At 47.8% G+C, this 16,934-nt stretch overlaps 1 protein-coding gene and 2 pseudogenes across 4 annotated transcripts in view; 1 reads left to right on the forward strand and 2 right to left on the reverse strand.

The window, feature by feature from the left end:
* Positions 1–16,068, reverse strand: part of LOC132223283 (melanoma-associated antigen 10-like) — a 44,807-nt gene extending 28,739 nt beyond the window's left edge. For 2 of the 4 annotated variants that reach the window (XM_059678503.1, XM_059678499.1), the window contains exon 1: positions 15,549–16,068. The gene's annotated coding sequence lies outside the window, so the exon portion shown is untranslated. The other 2 variants (XM_059678500.1, XM_059678501.1) reach the window with 2 other exon arrangements.
* On the forward strand, positions 3,480–9,454 carry LOC132223401 (heat shock transcription factor, X-linked member 3-like; annotated as a pseudogene).
* Positions 10,555–11,792, reverse strand: LOC132223285 (protein EOLA1-like; annotated as a pseudogene).
* Positions 16,069–16,934: the final 866 nt, after the last annotated feature.

Here is a 16,934-nt window from a genome sequence, read left to right on the forward strand (position 1 = left end):
CAGAACAAAATACATACACAGGATGAGAGTGAAGGGATGGAAAATTTTTTTCCATGCAAATGGAAAAGAAACAAAAAAGTTGGAGTACCAATGCTCATATCCAACAAAATAGACTTTAAAATGAAGGCCATCACAAGAGACAACAAAGGTCACTATATAATAATAAAGAGATTGAGCCAATAAGAGGATATAACCTTGGTAAACATACATGCACCCAATATAGGAGCACCAAAAAAAAAAAAACAAAAAAAAACCCCAAAAAACAAAACAAAAAAACAAACAAACAAAAAATACTTCTAGAGGACTTTAACTGAGAGATCGACAACAATACAGTCATAGTAAGGGACTTTAACACCTCACTGATTTCACTGGTTAGATGTTCCAGAAAAAAACATAACAAGAAATCAATGACTCTAAAAGACACACTGGATCAGATGGATTTAATTGACATTTATAGAACATTTCACCCCAACGCAGCAAACTATATATTCTTGTCAAGTGCACATGGATCATTCACAAAGACAGACCCCTTGATAGACATAAAGCAATTCTTTACAAGTTAAAGAAGATTGAAATCATATCAAGCATCGTCTCAGATCACAGTGGAATGAAATTAGAAATCAACTACAGTAAAAATACCCCAAAACATTCAAGCATATGGAGGCTGAATATCATGTTATTAACACATGTTTGCGGGTAGTTGTTATCGCGCGCTAACAGGTGGCGCAGGCCATTTTTGCTAATTTTTTGTGCAAATGGCAACGTTCAGTAAAATTACGATAACTTTAGTTTACGTATTTATACGTTACCCACATCCTACCGCTAGTCTATAAAAAACGTATTAATATGTGTCCCGCGCTCTACTACCAGTCAACGTAACACGTATAAATACGTTTCCCCCATGCAATGTGTCAAGCAATGAATGGGTTACCAAAGAGACCAAGAAAGAAATAAAAGAAAGAAAGACCAATTCCTGGAAACAAATGAAAATGAACACACAACAACCCAAAATCTCTGGGACACAGAAAAGCAGTACTGAGAGGGAAATTCATAGCACTACAGGCATACCTCAAAAAACAAGAAAAATCAGCAATAAATTATTGAACCCTACAACTTAAAGGACTAGAAAGAGAACAACAAGAAAAGTCCAGGGTAAGTAGAAGGAAGGAAATAATAAAAATTAGATCCGAAATAAAATATATATCTCAATGAAACCATGAGCTGGTTCTTTGAAAGGATAAACAAAATTGATAAACCATTAGCCAGACTCATCAAGAAATAAAGAGAGAGGACCCAAATAAATAAAAATAGAAACAAAAGTAGAGGAGTAACCACTGACACCACAGATATACAAAGGATTGTAAAAAAATACTATGAACAACTATATGCCAACAAGTTGGACAATGTGGATGAAATGGACAAATTCCTAGAAAAATACAATCTCCCAAAACTAAATCAGCAGGAATCAGAAAACCTGAATAGACCAATAACAACTGATGAAGTTGAAGCAGTAATAATAATAATAAAAATCCTCCCAGGTCACAAAAGCCCAGGACCAGATGGATTCACAGGGGAGTTTTACCAAATATTCAAAGAACTAACACCTATACTCCTCAAACTACTTTAGAAAATCCAAAGGGAAGGGACAGTTCCAAACTTTTTTTATTAGGCCCGCATTATCTTAATTCCAAAACCAGATAAAGGCACTACAAAGAAAGAGAATTTCAGGCCAATATCTCTGATGAACATAGATGCTAAAATCCTCAACAAAATATTAGCAAACCACATGCAGCAATATATTAAAAAGATCATACACCATAACCAAGTGGGATTTATTCTGGGGATGCAAGGCCTGTATAATATTCGTAAATCAATAAATGTGATACATCACAAAAACAAATTGAAAGACAAAAATCACAGGCTCACATCAATAGATGCAGAAAAAGCCCTGACCGGTTTGGCTCAGTGGATAGAGCGTCAGCCTGCGGACTGGAAGGTCCTGGGTTTGATTCTGGTCAAGGGCATGTGCCTTGGTTGCGGGTGCGTCCCCGGTGAGGGGTGTGCAGGGGACAGCTGATTGATGTTTCCCTCTCATCAATATTTCTAACTCTCTCTCTCCCTTACTCTCTGTACAAAAACCAATAAAATATATTTTTAAAAAAATAGATGCAGAAAAAGCATTCAACAAAATTCAACACCCATCTATATCCTATCTAATTATAGACAAACATGGTAATTAACCGTAACTTTGCTACCCTTCCCAATGGCTAATCAGCTAGATATGCAAATTAACTGCCAAACAAGATGGCGGCCAGCAGCCATGCAGCTGAAGCGAACATGAGGCTTGGTGGCCCCGGCGATGGAGGAAGCCAAAGTTCCCCGCCTGCTGCAGCCCAGCTCTGAGCTCCTGATGCAACAATGTTGCAATTATAGAAGCTAAACAAACCCCAGGTACCTGCTTTTAGCCGCCAGCGGGCTCAGAGCTTAGAGCGCCAGTGATGGCAACGGAATTTCAATTATAGAATCTAAACAAACCGAGATACCTGCTTTCAGCCAACGACGGCCTCAGAGCTGGCAACGGCCTCAGAGCTGGAGCCGGCTCCCAGCTCCTCGTACAGCCATAGAAGGTAAATAAATCCCAGAATAAAAAATAAATTAAAAAAAGAGCCTGAGAGCTTCAGTCACCTGCCAGCCTGAAAATGGCCCTCAGTCGCTCACCCAGACTGGCCAGGCACCCCAGTGGGGACCCCCACTCTGAAGCGGGTGTGACCAGCTGCAAACAGCCATCAGCCCATCATCCAGGCTGGCCAGGCACCCCAGTGGGGACCCCCACCCTGACGGGGGTGCGACCAGCTGCAAACAGCCATCAGCCCCTCATCCAGGCTGGCCAGGCACCCAAGTGGGACACCCACCCTGATCCGGGACACCCTTCAGGGAAAACCAGCTGGCCCCCACCCGTGCACCAGGCCTCTATCCTATATAGTAAAAGGGTAATATGCAAACTGACCCTAACAGCAGAAAGACTGGGAATGACTGATCACTATGACACACACTGACCACCAGGGGGCAGACACTCAATGTGGGAGCTGCCCTCTGGTGGTCAGGGCGCTCTCACATGGGAGGAGCTCTGCTCAGCCACAAGCCAGGCTGATGGCTGCCAGTACAGTGGTGGTGGTGGGAGCCTCTCCTGCCTCCTCAGCAGCGCTAAGGATGTCCGACTGCAGTTTAGGCCTGCTCCCCGCTGGCAAGTGGACAGCCCCCAAGGGCTGCCGGGCTGCCAGAGGGATGTTTGATTGCCATCTTAGGCCCAATGCCCCGGGGAGTGGGCCTAAGGCAGCAGGTGGTCATCCCCTGAGGGGTACCAGACTGCGAGAGGGCACAGGCCGGGCTGAGGGACTCCCCTCCCCCCGACTGCACAAGTTTTTGTACACTGGGCCTCTTGTATATATATATAAAACCCTAATATGAAAATAGACCAAATGGCAGAACAACTGGTCGCTACGAAGTCCGCTGACCACGAGGCGGCGCACATGGAACATGGTAGGTGTCAGTGGTGGGTGGTGGCAGCAGGCAACAGAGAACAGAACATGGCGGGTGTCAGCCACATCGGGATGGTGGTGCAGGTGACCAGGGGTGCCAGACCAAGGTGGGGCGCTGGTCACTGTCATCAGGGTGAACCTCTAGTGATTACTGAAAATACTTTGTTCCCATGCACCTTGGTCTTGCCCAGCGCTTGCACCTGCTGCCAGTGCTGGCCCTGCTCGCACCTGCTGTTGGCACCAGAGCCACCACTCACACCCTCTGCCAGTTCTGGCCCCAGTTGCACCCACTACTGGTGCCAGCCCCAATCGCTCCATGCCATCAGAGGGTGGGGGTGGGGCTGGAGCCATCAACACGTGGAAGCAGTGGTGGCAGAAGTGGGGCTGCTGGTATATAGGGAACCCTGGGCCACAGCGGGAGGGGCCAGGGGGTGCAGAGTATGGGCCAAGTCCTGTCCCTGTGCCCACGGTAGCCTCATGGCCCACAGTTCCCTTCAAGGTGCACAAATTCATGCACTGCACCCCTAGTTTTTGATAAAAATTCTCAGCAAAGTGGGAATACAGGGAGCATATCTCAACATGATAAGGGCCATATATGACAAACCTACAGCCAACATCATACTCAATGGTCAAAAACTATAAGCATTTCCTCTAAGAACAGGAAAAACACGGGGATGTCTGCTTTCACCACTCTTATTCAGCATAGTACAGTACGTCCTAGCCACAGCGATCAGACAAGAAGAAGAAATAAAAGGCATCCAAATTGGAAAGGAGGAAGTAAAATTCTCATTATTCGCAGATGACATGATATTGTATATAGAAAACCCTAAAGACTCTACCAAAAAAAAAAAATACTAGATTTAATAAATTAATTTGGCTATGTAACAGGATACAAAGTCAAGAACCCAAAAACTGATGGCTTTTTTATACACTAACAATGAATTCTCAGAAAAAGAAACTAAAAAATAATCCCAGAGGTAAATACTGGAAATGGCTGCCTCGCACAACAACTTCAAAAATACAACTAAAAGACAAAACAGACATCATCCAGAACCACAGGAAGACTGGCTGAATGGAAATTCTACAATGAGAAGGAAAGAGAAAAGCACACTGCGACTCAGAGGAAGTGTGGAAGGAAAGTGCAGAGGTACGGAGGTTTGACTGTGTGTGAAAAGTGGCTGGCAACGGAGGACACCGGTGTCTTTTGCAATCGGGAGGGAGGCACAAGCTCCTGAGGGCCCTGACTCCAGTTTCGGGCGAGTCTCTGGGGACACAAACTCATACGGGGAGAAACTGGACTGTCTGGCATTGGTCGGCTTTCTTTCAGAGGTGCTTGCAGCGATTACTGGGACACTGAGACTTGGGGCCTCTTAGGGTAGGACTGAGGAGCAGTCATAGATGCTTGCTCCACCCTGTTGATCCCCTGAGACCCCACCCAAGCTGTGCACAGGGGCTTTTGCATATGAAAGGCCTGGCCCTTTGCAATCTGAAAATTACCTAACAGACTGCAGCTGGGTCAGAGAGACCCAAAACTTCAAAAAGAAGGCCTAAGGCCCCACAGCACTTGCATTGCTTCACAGCCTGGCCTCATCTGGGCACCTCCAAACCCCAAACAAAGAAGAGGAATCTGCATATCTCTCCATAGCTCCTGCTGGGTAGCCTTAGGCAGAGGCTAAATTAGCAGCTCCTTAGAGATCCAAGAGCCAGTGTACCCAGGGGTCAGAATGTGACCATCCAGATTACAGCTCCTCAGATCCATGAGGTTCACACTCAGGGGGCAGACTCAGTGCGCACCAAAGCGCCACTGAAGCAAGTCTTAAAAACAGCAAGAGAAGAACAGTCAGTTACCTACAAGGGAGTACCCATATGACTGTCAGCTGATTTCTCAACAGAAACTATGCAGGCCAGAAGGGATTGGCAAGAAATATTCAAAGTGATGAATACCAAGAACCTATAACCAAGATTACTTTACCCAGCAAAGCTATCATTCAGAATTGAAGGTCAGATAAAGAGCTTCACAGATAAGAAAAAGCTAAAGGAGTTCATCACCACAAAACCAGTATTATATGAAATGCTGAAAGGTATCCTTTAAGAAGAGGAAGAAGAAGAAAAAGGTAAAGATAAAAATTATGAACAACAAATACATATCTATCAACAAGTGAGTCTAAAAATCAACTGAATAAATAATCTGATGAACAGAATAAACTGGTGACTATAATAGAATTAGGGGCATAGAAAGGGAGTAGACTCAGTATTCTCAGGGGGGAAAGGGGTGTGGGGGTGCGGGAAGAGAGTGGACAAAAATCATACACCTATGGCTGAGGACAGTGGGGGGGGGGGGTAAGGGCAGGGGGTCGTGTGGGACCCAGGTGGAGGGGAGCTATGGAGGGAAAAAGAGGAACAACTGTAATAATCTGAACAATAAAGTTTTATTTAAAAAAATAAAATAAATTCAAATTGTAAAAAAAAAAACAATCCCATTTCCCTTGCAACAAAAAAATGAAGATACATAGGAATAAACTTAACTAAGAAGTTGTAAAAGACCTGTACTCAGAAAACTACAGACATTGAAAAAAAGAGATAGAAGAAGATATAAACAAGTGGAAGAATATCCCATGTTCATGGATTGGTAAAATCAACATCATTAAAATGCCCCTACTATCCAAGGCAATGTGCAGATTCAATGCAATCCCTATTAAAATACCAATGGCATAGTTCACAGAACTGGAACAAATACTCCAAAAATTTATATGGAGTCAAAAAAGACCCTGAGTAGCTGCAGCAATTTTGAGAAAGAAAAGCAAAGTTGGAGCAATCACAATACCAGATTTCAAATTATACTACAAAGCCACCATAAGTAAAACAGGTTGGTACTGCCAAAAGAGGCATATAGATCAATGGAACAGAAGAGAGAACCCAGAAATCAACCCAAGCCATTACACTCAATTAATATTTGACAAAGGAGGCAAGAGCATTTAATGGAGTCAAGAGAGTCACTTCAATAAATGGTGTTGGGAAAATTGGACAGATAGATTAAAAAAATGAAACTAGACCACCAACTTACAACATAGACATGAATAAATTCAAAATAAGATAAAAAACTTAAATGTAAGTCATGAAATCATAAAAATCCTAGAAGAAATCATAGGCAGAAAAATCTGACATCTCTCATAGCAATATGTTCACAGATACATCTCCTAAGGCAAAGGAAACTAAGGACAAAATAAACAAATTGGACTACATCAAAATAAAAAGCTTCTGCACAGCAAAAACAAACAAACAAAACAAAAACAAAAAACAAAAAAACCCCAAACCATCAACAAAATGAAAAGAGAGCCCACTCTATGAGAGAACATATTTTGCAATGATACATCTGATAAATGGTTAATATCCAAAATATATAAGGAATTCATATAAGTTACAAAAGGAAGACAAACAATCCAATTAAAAAATGGTCATAGGACCTAAATAGACACTTCTCCCAAGAAGACATACAGATGGCCAAGAGACATGAAAACATGCTCAAAGTCACTAATCATCAGAAAGATGCAAATCAAATCAACAATGAGGTACCATCTCACACCTATCAGAATGGCTATCATCAACAAATCAACAAATGACAAGAGCTGGCGAGGATATGGAGAAAACGAAACCCTCATGCACTGCTAGTGGGAATGCAGTGGGGGTGAGTGGAAAACAGTATGGAGTTGCCTCAAAAAATTAAATATGGATCTGCCATTTGACCTAGTGATCCCACTTCTAGGACTATAACCTAAGAAACCCTGAAACACCAATGAGAAAGAATGTATGCACTCCTGTGTTCATAGCAGCACAATGTACAATAGTTAATATCTGGAAATAGACCAAGTGCCCATCAGTAGATGAGTGGATAAAAAAACTGGTACATTTATACCATGGAATACTATGCAGCAGTAAAAAAAAAAAAAGAATAATCTCTTACTCCCTGAGACAGAATGGAGGGTCCTGGAGACTATCATGATAAGTGAAATAAGTCAGTCAGAGAAAGACAAGTATCACATGATTGCACTCATATGTGGAATCTAAATAATAAAATAAACTGATGAATGGAATGGATCCAGAGACTTGAAACATGGAACAGAGTACAGAATCTCAGAGGGAAGGCAGGGGAGAGTGGATGGGTGGGAGGTAATCAACCAAAGACCTTATATGCATATATGCATATAACCCATGAACACAGACAATAGAGTGCTAAAGGCCTATGGTGGTGGGGGGAGCAGGGGCAGACTGGGGGAGGGGTCAATGGGAAAAATGGGGACATGTAATACTTCAACAATAAAGCCTTATTGAAAAAAAAAAGAACTCGCTTAAGGAACAATACTTTGGTAGGTAACTGAAGGGAGCTGGCTGTTTAACCAGAAACACTAGGGACCTACTTTTGAAAAGCCACCCATTCTTAGCCTCTAGCAGTGATTCTCAACCTTCTGGCCCTTTAAATACAGTTCCTCATGTTGTGACCCAACCCTAAAATTATTTTCGTTGCTACTTCATAACTGTAATGTTGCTACTGTTATGAATTGTAATGTAAATATCTGATATGCAGAATGGTCTTAGGCGACCCCTGTGAAAGGGCCATTGGACCGCCAAAGGGGTCGCGACCCACAGGTTGAGAACTGCTGCTCTAGGGCATATCCTCCAAGAATAAACTGATTCTTGAATGAATACTTTGTAAACCGGTTTAGAAGCACAAAGGCCATGGACTGAGCCTGCAACCACATTACCCAAATGAAGGCACCGCCAATGTGGAAGGAAACAACATTCTTCTTGGGCTGTCCTTCCCAAGAACGTTTTGGAGGATAGTGGAGGATGACGCTTTCACGTCTCTGTGCTCGAATGACAACGGAGACACCGTGATCATTGAGGAAAATCTTTTCCAGAGGGAGATTCTTTGCCAAAGGGGCGAGGAACAAACCTTTGAATCTAAAAGCCTGAAGAGTTTCATCCGCTTGTTGCATCGCCATGGTTTAAACAAAATACGCCCAGGCAACTCTTCAGTTTGCTCTCAAGGGAACAAGATAATGGTAAAGTAGAAAGTCCTCCCATGTCCTATGTTCCCTGTTACTCAAACATTTTCCTAGTGGACCCAGGAGAAGGATATACTGAAAGGACTTCATTTTAGGGTCTAACCCTTTTGCACATGATACAGTATTTATCAAAAGATGAGAAAGTATAGATTTTCAATTGAAACTATAGCCCCCTTAGAGATAACCTGCAGAAATGAGTAAAGACTCTGAGAGGCCAGTTAATGTATATTTTCTCCACAAGTGACTAAATTAATTAATGTTGTTTCAAATCTACAGAAATTGCAATTTCCAGAGAGGCAAGCCTTGGCTCCTCGAGAACATTAAGACACAAGGCAACCAGGTGATGCGCATTTTTCCAGCGACCAGTGTCACCCCCCCCCCCAAAGAGAAAGAAGAAGATGGCCCCCACAAGACACTCCCCAAGAACACACCACGAGGACGGCAGCAAAGAAGCTGAGCAAAGGCTAGGAGACAGGCAAGAATGATTGGGGACCCAATGCCACCCAGGCATTCGAGTTCTCGGTTCCTCAGCCCATGGGCAGTGCCAAGGAGGTCTAGTGTCCAAGTGCAGCAGGTAGTTCAAGTGGGGACGGCACTTCTGGTAGTGTCATGTTTGTGCCCATGGCTACTGCCAGAACCAATGACACAGGGGATCTGCTCCCTACCCCCGCAAATGAATTACTACAAGGTTCAGTGATGTCTTTGTACAACATCTTCTATTCTACTCTGATTGCTGGCCTTTTAGTCATGGCTCCATCAGAGGACCCTGACCAGGCTGAGGAGGAGTAGGAGGGCTCCTCAGATAACAAGTGTTTAGTCTGTGAGCAGTTCAAGGACAATGCATACCCATAATATCACAAGCTTTGTAACCACGAATCTATTTCCGCTTTAATAAAGAAAGGCAAAAACTACATGGTACAAAATACACAATCCAACAAGAATTGTGAGTCCATGTTCTTCTGTTTCCGTGCCACATACCTCATCAGATGAGCCTGAGGAGGCTAGAAATCCTGGCCCCAGACAGGCTTTTGTCCCCATTGTTCCCTTCCATTTTCACATTCTCAGCCAAAGATCTGGCTAGCGAGTCCTGAGGCAAGCCCAGGAAGATCTGGTCCCCTGAGCCTTGCCTACTGGATAGGAGACAGAACTGCCTGGCTCCTGACCTTGGCGGAATCACTTTATATTAGTCATGCATCCTGAAACAGGAGGATCTTTACTCACAGGTCCCCCTATGATGCCAGGAAGTTTCTGATCAGTTTCTGAATATCTCTAGCTCAAGTTCCAGGGGCCTTGCAGAGAGGCCCACCTAGAATTCAGGCCACCCCATCTGCTAAGCCAGTGGTCGGCAAACTGTGACTGATGAGCCACATGCGGCTCTTTGGCCCCTTGAGTATGGCTCTTCCACAAAATACCGACTTCTGCACATGGGCCACGAAGTTTCAATCGCACTGTACGTGTGCGCCCGCACGTGGTATTTTGTAGAAGAGCCACACTCAAAGGGCCAAAGAGCCACATGTGGCTCACGAGCCACAGTTTGCTGACCACTGTGCTAAGCAGTGTATAACAGAGCCAGTCTGTCTCAGAAGACTGACCATTCCAGTCAATGCCTGGGAGAAAGCCCATCATCCTCACAGCTAACAACCATTAGTAACCCTGCTAGAAGGGACCCAAATAAATTAAAGATTGCTCACACAGAAAAACAAAAAAAACCTCTACCCATCACTTTTCCATCAGAGCTGTATTTCAGATCCATTCTTGGGTCACAAGGTAGCTATGTGACATGTGTAACACAAGCCCTCTTGAGCCCAGGGACACTTTTACAACAGACCAGTCACACTTGCCAGGAGAGACAGCACTTTGTTTCAAAGTCTGATGTCCCTTTCACAGTGAATGAGACCATGCCTGGCTGGTCACCCTCTGGCAATCATTCAGTGCCCGCTCCCAGGCCGCCCACAAGGACCCCTGGGTGCTGCTGAAGTGTTCTCTGAGTTTGACCAGAACAAAGAGACAGGAGTCCCAAACAATAACCAGTTCTCCGAAAACATTTTTCTCTGTAAAACCCAGGAATGAGCAGGACCAAAAAGAGTGATAGCACCAAGATATTTCTTGACAGCTTTCCCTTTTCCCTAAAGGTCAGAGTCCTTGACACAGTCAGTGAGCCCAGAGAGGCATCTCACAAGGACAGTCGCCTACATCTGGGCACAGAAATCTGTTTATCTGAACAGCAGATGGTGGGTAGTGCTCTCCATGGTGGTGCCAATTCAGTTGAACCTGACTTCTACAACCAGGACATGATGGCCTGTTGATGGTCATGATTCAGCTGGGTTCTTGGTGACCTTCCTGTGGAGTCTTCCTGCCCTAGGGGATCAGGTGCTGTGGGATGCCTACCTGGAAGATATCCTTTCCCCCTTTCCTGGGTATGGGCTCCAGTAACCACCTGGGGTTTGAAAGTGCCCTCGGGTACTTCTGCTTCAGGTTGGTCAGTACAGCCTGCTTTTCCAGTTCCACAACCTCCTCAGGAGCCACGTTTACTGGGCCTGCAAAGATTCCCCCATGTCAAGGAGCCCTGGGCACCACAAGAGAAGCACTGAGATGTTTGCCCTTCCATAAACCAAAGACTTCCTGTGAGAGGAAATGGTTATTCAAAGTTAAACCCACTAGAGGCTAAGCTGATTTCACCAAAGGGACACAGAGTGAGCTGGGTCCCTCTGACTGAGCACTTCTGATGTGTCAAACTCTACTCAGGGAATTCTGGGTGAGGCCGAGGAGAGAGAGCAATGAAGAGGACAGAGCCTGGTCCACTAATGGGCAGGTCCCAGCACGACTGCTGTGGGCAGCACCTACAGGTCAGAACGGCCACAGTTTCAAAAGAAAACAAGCCCCAAACTCCTGAGCTAGGTCCTGTGTGTATTCTTGGAGGGCTGTGAGCAGCTCTCGGGGTGTCAGGCCTTGCCAGCAATCACTCCTTGCCCATAGTTCTCCCTTCACTGAGCAGGGCCTGAATCTGCATGGGCTTACACCCCAGCCTCTCCCGCCAGTGGGCTCTTCCCAGTCCCTATGAACAATGTGGATGGCGATGGTGCAGTTCCTGTGGCTGCTCACTAGGGTCGCCAACCAGTCTCCAGAGTCTTGACCCATTTAAGACCAAGCCTGCATAAGGCTGCCAGAAGGAGAGGCAGGAGAACTCCATCTCCCCAGAGATCCGTGGGCCTCTCGTGGCCCGAGGAAACCCAAAAGTGTGAATGTCAATAAGCATCATGCATCAGCCCTCCGTGTTCATGGTCTGTGGGCTGACCTCTCCCCCCAACGTCCCCTGGGGCCCTGGAACCCCACTGACTGGGATGGTGGGAGAGCAGAGAGTGACAGCTCCTTCTCTCTATCCCCATACACTCAGCTGCCAGGCCCCATGGAAAGGGCTGGTGATGCAGATGTCTTGCCAATCAGATGGAGTCTTTGGGGAGCTCAAGGAAGAAGGTGGAGACATGTAAGGAGATGCACTCAGGACCGGGTGTGGTCAGTTCCACAAAGGAGGTCACTGAGACCAGGGGAGCACAGAGAAGGGAGAAAGGGCACTTTGGCTTCACACCAGGTGAGTGGGTTCTAGTCCTCTCCCAGCACAGACCCTCCTGGGCTTTGCTTCTTCTCCCCATGCCTACCGGCCCAATACTGTAAGCTGCCTCCTCTTTTCACCCCAAGGCGTTGCAGTCCCTATGCATCCCGATCCCTCTTCCAAGGCTTCTGGTTGCAAATCCTTATAATCAAACCTCAGCTGGGCCCTTGGACACCACTGTGTGAGCTTAGATCATTCTGCCAGGTGCCTACATTCGACCACTTTGGGAGCGACATTTCTCAATCCAATGGCTGCACCACTACTTATCTGCTGTCAGCAGACACTCCTGGCCCTTACTGCAGCCTAGAGAAAGGAATAACAGGACCAGGAACAATTGGCACCAGTACCCACACACCATGCCCCTATCAGGCCCTGGGGTGGGCATGATCCACGGATCCTAGAATTCAATCCTCAAGTAAGTGAGTGGGCAGTGCCATTGTCACCACATTCTACAGTTGAGAAGGTGGCACCTAGGGATAAAAATATGGCCCATGATCTTGGGCCCTGACTGCCTCACCCCCTGTTCTTGCCTCTTTTCCTAGTACCTGGGGAAGGGGGTCGTTCCTCCTCAGAGCTGTGCAGTCGCAGGAGCAGAAACACAGCCTGCAGACTCAGCCGGGTCCTAGTACCTGGCAGAGCTCAGTCTCCATAGGGCTGTGAGTACCTGCCCTTAAGAGGATAGTCAGAACCAGTGGCTACACATCATCATCATAGGGCCTGAGCCTCATTACCACACTCCACATGAGCACCCCCACTCTGCTTGTCTTTCCGCTCCTGTCTTTAAAGGACATAAACCTGATATCAGCTATTATGTCCTTGTGCTTATGAAAACACACCCACTCTCAAAGACCAGGCTCCAAGGACAAAAGCTGCCACCTGTTCACTCTCTTCCCAACCCAGTGTCCTGACAGTCCCTGTGCCCAGCTCCTCTGCATTCCCTCCCTTTCTCTATGGCTGGGTCTCCTACCCCTGGGCTCTGGACCCCACTTCTTGCTCAACTCAGAACCATATCCATAAAGAAAAGGACTTTACAAAGGTAATCAAGTTAAAATGAGACCCTCTTCCAATGACCCATGACCTCACCTAAAGAGGGAATTTACAGACAGACATGTACACATGAGAACACCTGGTAAAGATGAAGGTTAAGGCCTATAAGCCAAGGGGTGCCAAAGCTTGCCTGAAAACCACCAGAAGCCTGGGGACAGGGATGGACAATTTCTCTCTCAGTCCTCAATATAGGCAAACTGGGCCCACATTTCCATCTCTGACCTCCAGCCTCTGCAACAGTGAGACAAAACATGTCTGTTGGTTAAGCCACTAGGGTTGTGGTGCTTTGATGTGACCACCCAGGCAAATGGCCACAGAGGCAAAGATCTTCCCCTACATCTCCACAGGGTGGAGAATGGTTTCGCCATCCACAGCCCAGCAAATACATTCTTTCATGTCTACATTTTCTTCTAGCCCACATTTTGCTGCCTGCATAGTATCCCATTGTGGGCCCCATGATTGACTGACTTTCCCGTGCTGATGAAGAGTCACAGACTGCTTTGCATTTTGTGCTACTATAAGGGACACTACCACAAACACTCATTGACTGTCGACTTGTTAGGCAGAGGCCTGGGTCACATGCATGCACATCTGAGATGCTCATAGACGCCAGCAAATGGCCTTCCACAGAAGCTCACCCGTGTATGCCCTGCCAACCATGGGGCAGGGTGCAATTATATCATATGCTTGGGGGTTCTGAGCATCGCCACTGTGCTTAACCTTTACCCACCTGCTGAATAACAAAGGGTCACCCTGTCATTGGGTTTAAATTATTTATGGAAGAGGCTGGCTGTTCCCCTGTGGCCTGGCCATTTGTATTTGTTCTACTGGGGTATATGCCTAGTTTCCACCATGGAGTTTTGGGACCTATTCTCATCAAAGCCACAAAATCACAATAAGGAGACCGGGTCTGCATGGGTGGCATCCCTAGGGAGAGCTGAGGTCACTCTAAAGGCACGAAGGGGGCTGAGTGCCCTCCTACCTAGTACCTGCTTTGTGGCCTGCGGAAGACACACTCTTCCACTTGCCTTTGCTTGTTCACCTGCACGAGGACAAGAGGGATAATGAGCCAAGGTCATTAGGGACAAGACAGCAATGTTGGCTAACATACCAGAACAGTCTACTCAGCAGAGATTGGAAACCACCAGGACCAAGGAGGTTCCAGCTGGTGGGAAACACATGTAGCACCTTACACAGGGTTTGGTTCTGCTAATCATAGCAGTAGCTCTCTCCTGCCCTACCTGTTCAGGTAGGCCCATCCAGCTGCACAGAAAACCATGATGGCCCATCCAGCTGCACAGAAAACCATGTCATGTAAGGAGGTCATGTTTTTACAGCCCAGCAGAGCCCCGTCACCAGTAGGAGAAAGCTCCCCCTGCCCTCACATCATCAAATGGGAAGGATTTGGGGACCCTACAATCTCATTCCCCTCAATGTAATCCTGGGTAGGTCCCACTGGAAGGGTTGTCATGGGCAACCAGCTGAGCACCACACAGTCTGGGGTCTGGATGAGGTGGTGACAGCCTAAAGGCCAAGCAGGAAGCAGGGAGGACAGACCTGTCCATGTGGACCACTACAGTCGTTTCTGTGAGCAGAGGCAGCAGAGGCCTGTCCCAGGCACACACACACTTACAAGGATGGTGGGCAAGTGAAGATAGCCAGAGGAGGAGACAGAAAAGTGTGGCCTGAGCTGGGGCAGGAATGCTTGCAGCCCCACAGCAAACCATAACCCTGGAGTACTATCTTTCCGAGGGCCCAGCAGGCCTGCAGCCGAACTGAGCATCCCCACTCCCTTCTGGAGACTCAGATCTCCTGGCCCCACTGGCCATGCAGGTCGCTATGCTAGGTTGACCCAGCTGAGACCACCACACAGGACAGGACAGGCCTCCTACTCCCTGCGGCCCAGGGAGACAGCCAGTGTGGAGAAGAGCGCCTCCCAGGACCTGAGGAGGAGAGGATTCTGGGACGCTGAGAGCACAGAGCAGCAGGCCAGCATCCTGGCTGCCCCTCAGCTGCTCCAGGACCGCTGACAGCTGACCGTTGACACCCACTGGAGTTGGTAAGCTACCCCGCGCTGGCAGAGATAAAAACCCCGTTTCTTGCTGGCTTACAAAGGCACATAGACACATACATCCGGAAGTAGCACGCCAGGACACAGCAGCACTCCATGACGTAGCAGCACATGTGCCAGGATTCTGCAGGCACTTAGCTGGCGCGCAGGTAAGCAGCTGGGTAGAGACTTAGACACGCATGCAGACCACGGTTGCTAGGAGACATTGTTGGACTCACCGGACACTGAGGCTCACAAGATGACCAGGGCAGGTTGGGATCTCCTGACCAGTGGCCAGTGGGAAGGGCTAGGCAAAAAGTGGGGCGGGGCTTGGGGAGAAGGCGGTACTGGGGGGTGGGAGGCGGGAGAGAGTATCTGGGTGAGACCAATGGAGAAAGCCAGGGGGGAGTAGCTGGGGCCTGAATTGTGAGAAAGCTGGGGAGGAGCTGTGGAAAGGGGTTGGTGGAGCTGTGGAAAACCTGGTGGAGGTGGATCTGCGGGAAAGGGTGGAGGAGGCAGAGCTGAGGGCTGAAATGTGAGAAAGCTGGGATGAGCTGTGAGATGGGGTTGTTGGAGCTGTGGAAAAGCTGGTTGAGGAGGATCTACGTGAGGTGGAGGAGGCGGTGGAGCTGGGGTCTGAACTGTGAGAAACCTGGGAGGAGCTGTGGGATGGGGGTGGGGGAGCTGCGGAAAAGCTGGTGGAGGAGGATCTGCGGGAAAGGGTGGAAGAGGCAGAGCTGAGGGCTGAACTGTGAGAAAGCTGGGAGGAGCTATGGGATGGGGTTGGCAGAGCAGTGGAAAAGCTGGTGGAGGAGAATCTGCATGAGGGGGTGGAGGAGGCGGAGCTGAGGGCTGAACCTATAGAAAGCTGGGAGGAGCTGTGGGATTGCAGTGGGGGAGCTGTGGAAAAGCTGGTAGAGGATCTGCAGAAGGGGGAGGAGATGGCAGAGCTGGGGTCTGAACTGTGAGAAAGCTGGGAGGAGCTGTGGGATGGGGTTGGCAGAGCTGTGGAAAAGCTGGTGGAGGAGGATCTGCGGGAGGGGATGCAGGGAAGCTGGGGAGGCTGAGCTCAGAGGGGGTGAAGGCGGAGGCGGGTAGTGGAGGAGCTGGGGGACAGTGTCTGAAGGCAGACTGGTGGGAAATAGCTCTGGGAGTAGATGGGAAGGAGCTGTGGCTGAGGCAGAACTGGGGGGTGGTGAAATGTGGGAAAGCTTTGGGAGTAGCTGGGGGCAGAACTGTGAGAAAGCAGAGGGTGGAGCTGCAGGGTGGAGGTGGATCTGGGTTTGGAGGAGGGCAGAGGGGGTGGGTTGCTGTGGAGATATATCTCAGCTGCAAATAGCTGGGGATGGAGCAGAACTAAACTAGGAGGGAGCTGAAGAGGATTAGCTTGTGAGGAGGGGGGAGTCACCAGGAGAGTGGGGCAGAGCTGGAAGGATGTACCTTTGGGCACTGGGAACCACGTGGCAGGTGGCTTCCCACTCAATGGCCAAGGCCAGGCAGTGCCCTTTTGATTACCATGACACCTGCCCTCAGTCTGCCCTGCACCAGTAAGCATGTGGCAATGTGGCAGCCCGGGGCCTGAATGACCTAAGGGGACCCTGAGAATGGACCCCAGGGGATATGGA

This window comes from Myotis daubentonii, chromosome X (assembly GCF_963259705.1).
Source record: "Myotis daubentonii chromosome X, mMyoDau2.1, whole genome shotgun sequence".
In the NCBI taxonomy this organism is placed as follows: Eukaryota; Metazoa; Chordata; class Mammalia; order Chiroptera; family Vespertilionidae; genus Myotis; species Myotis daubentonii.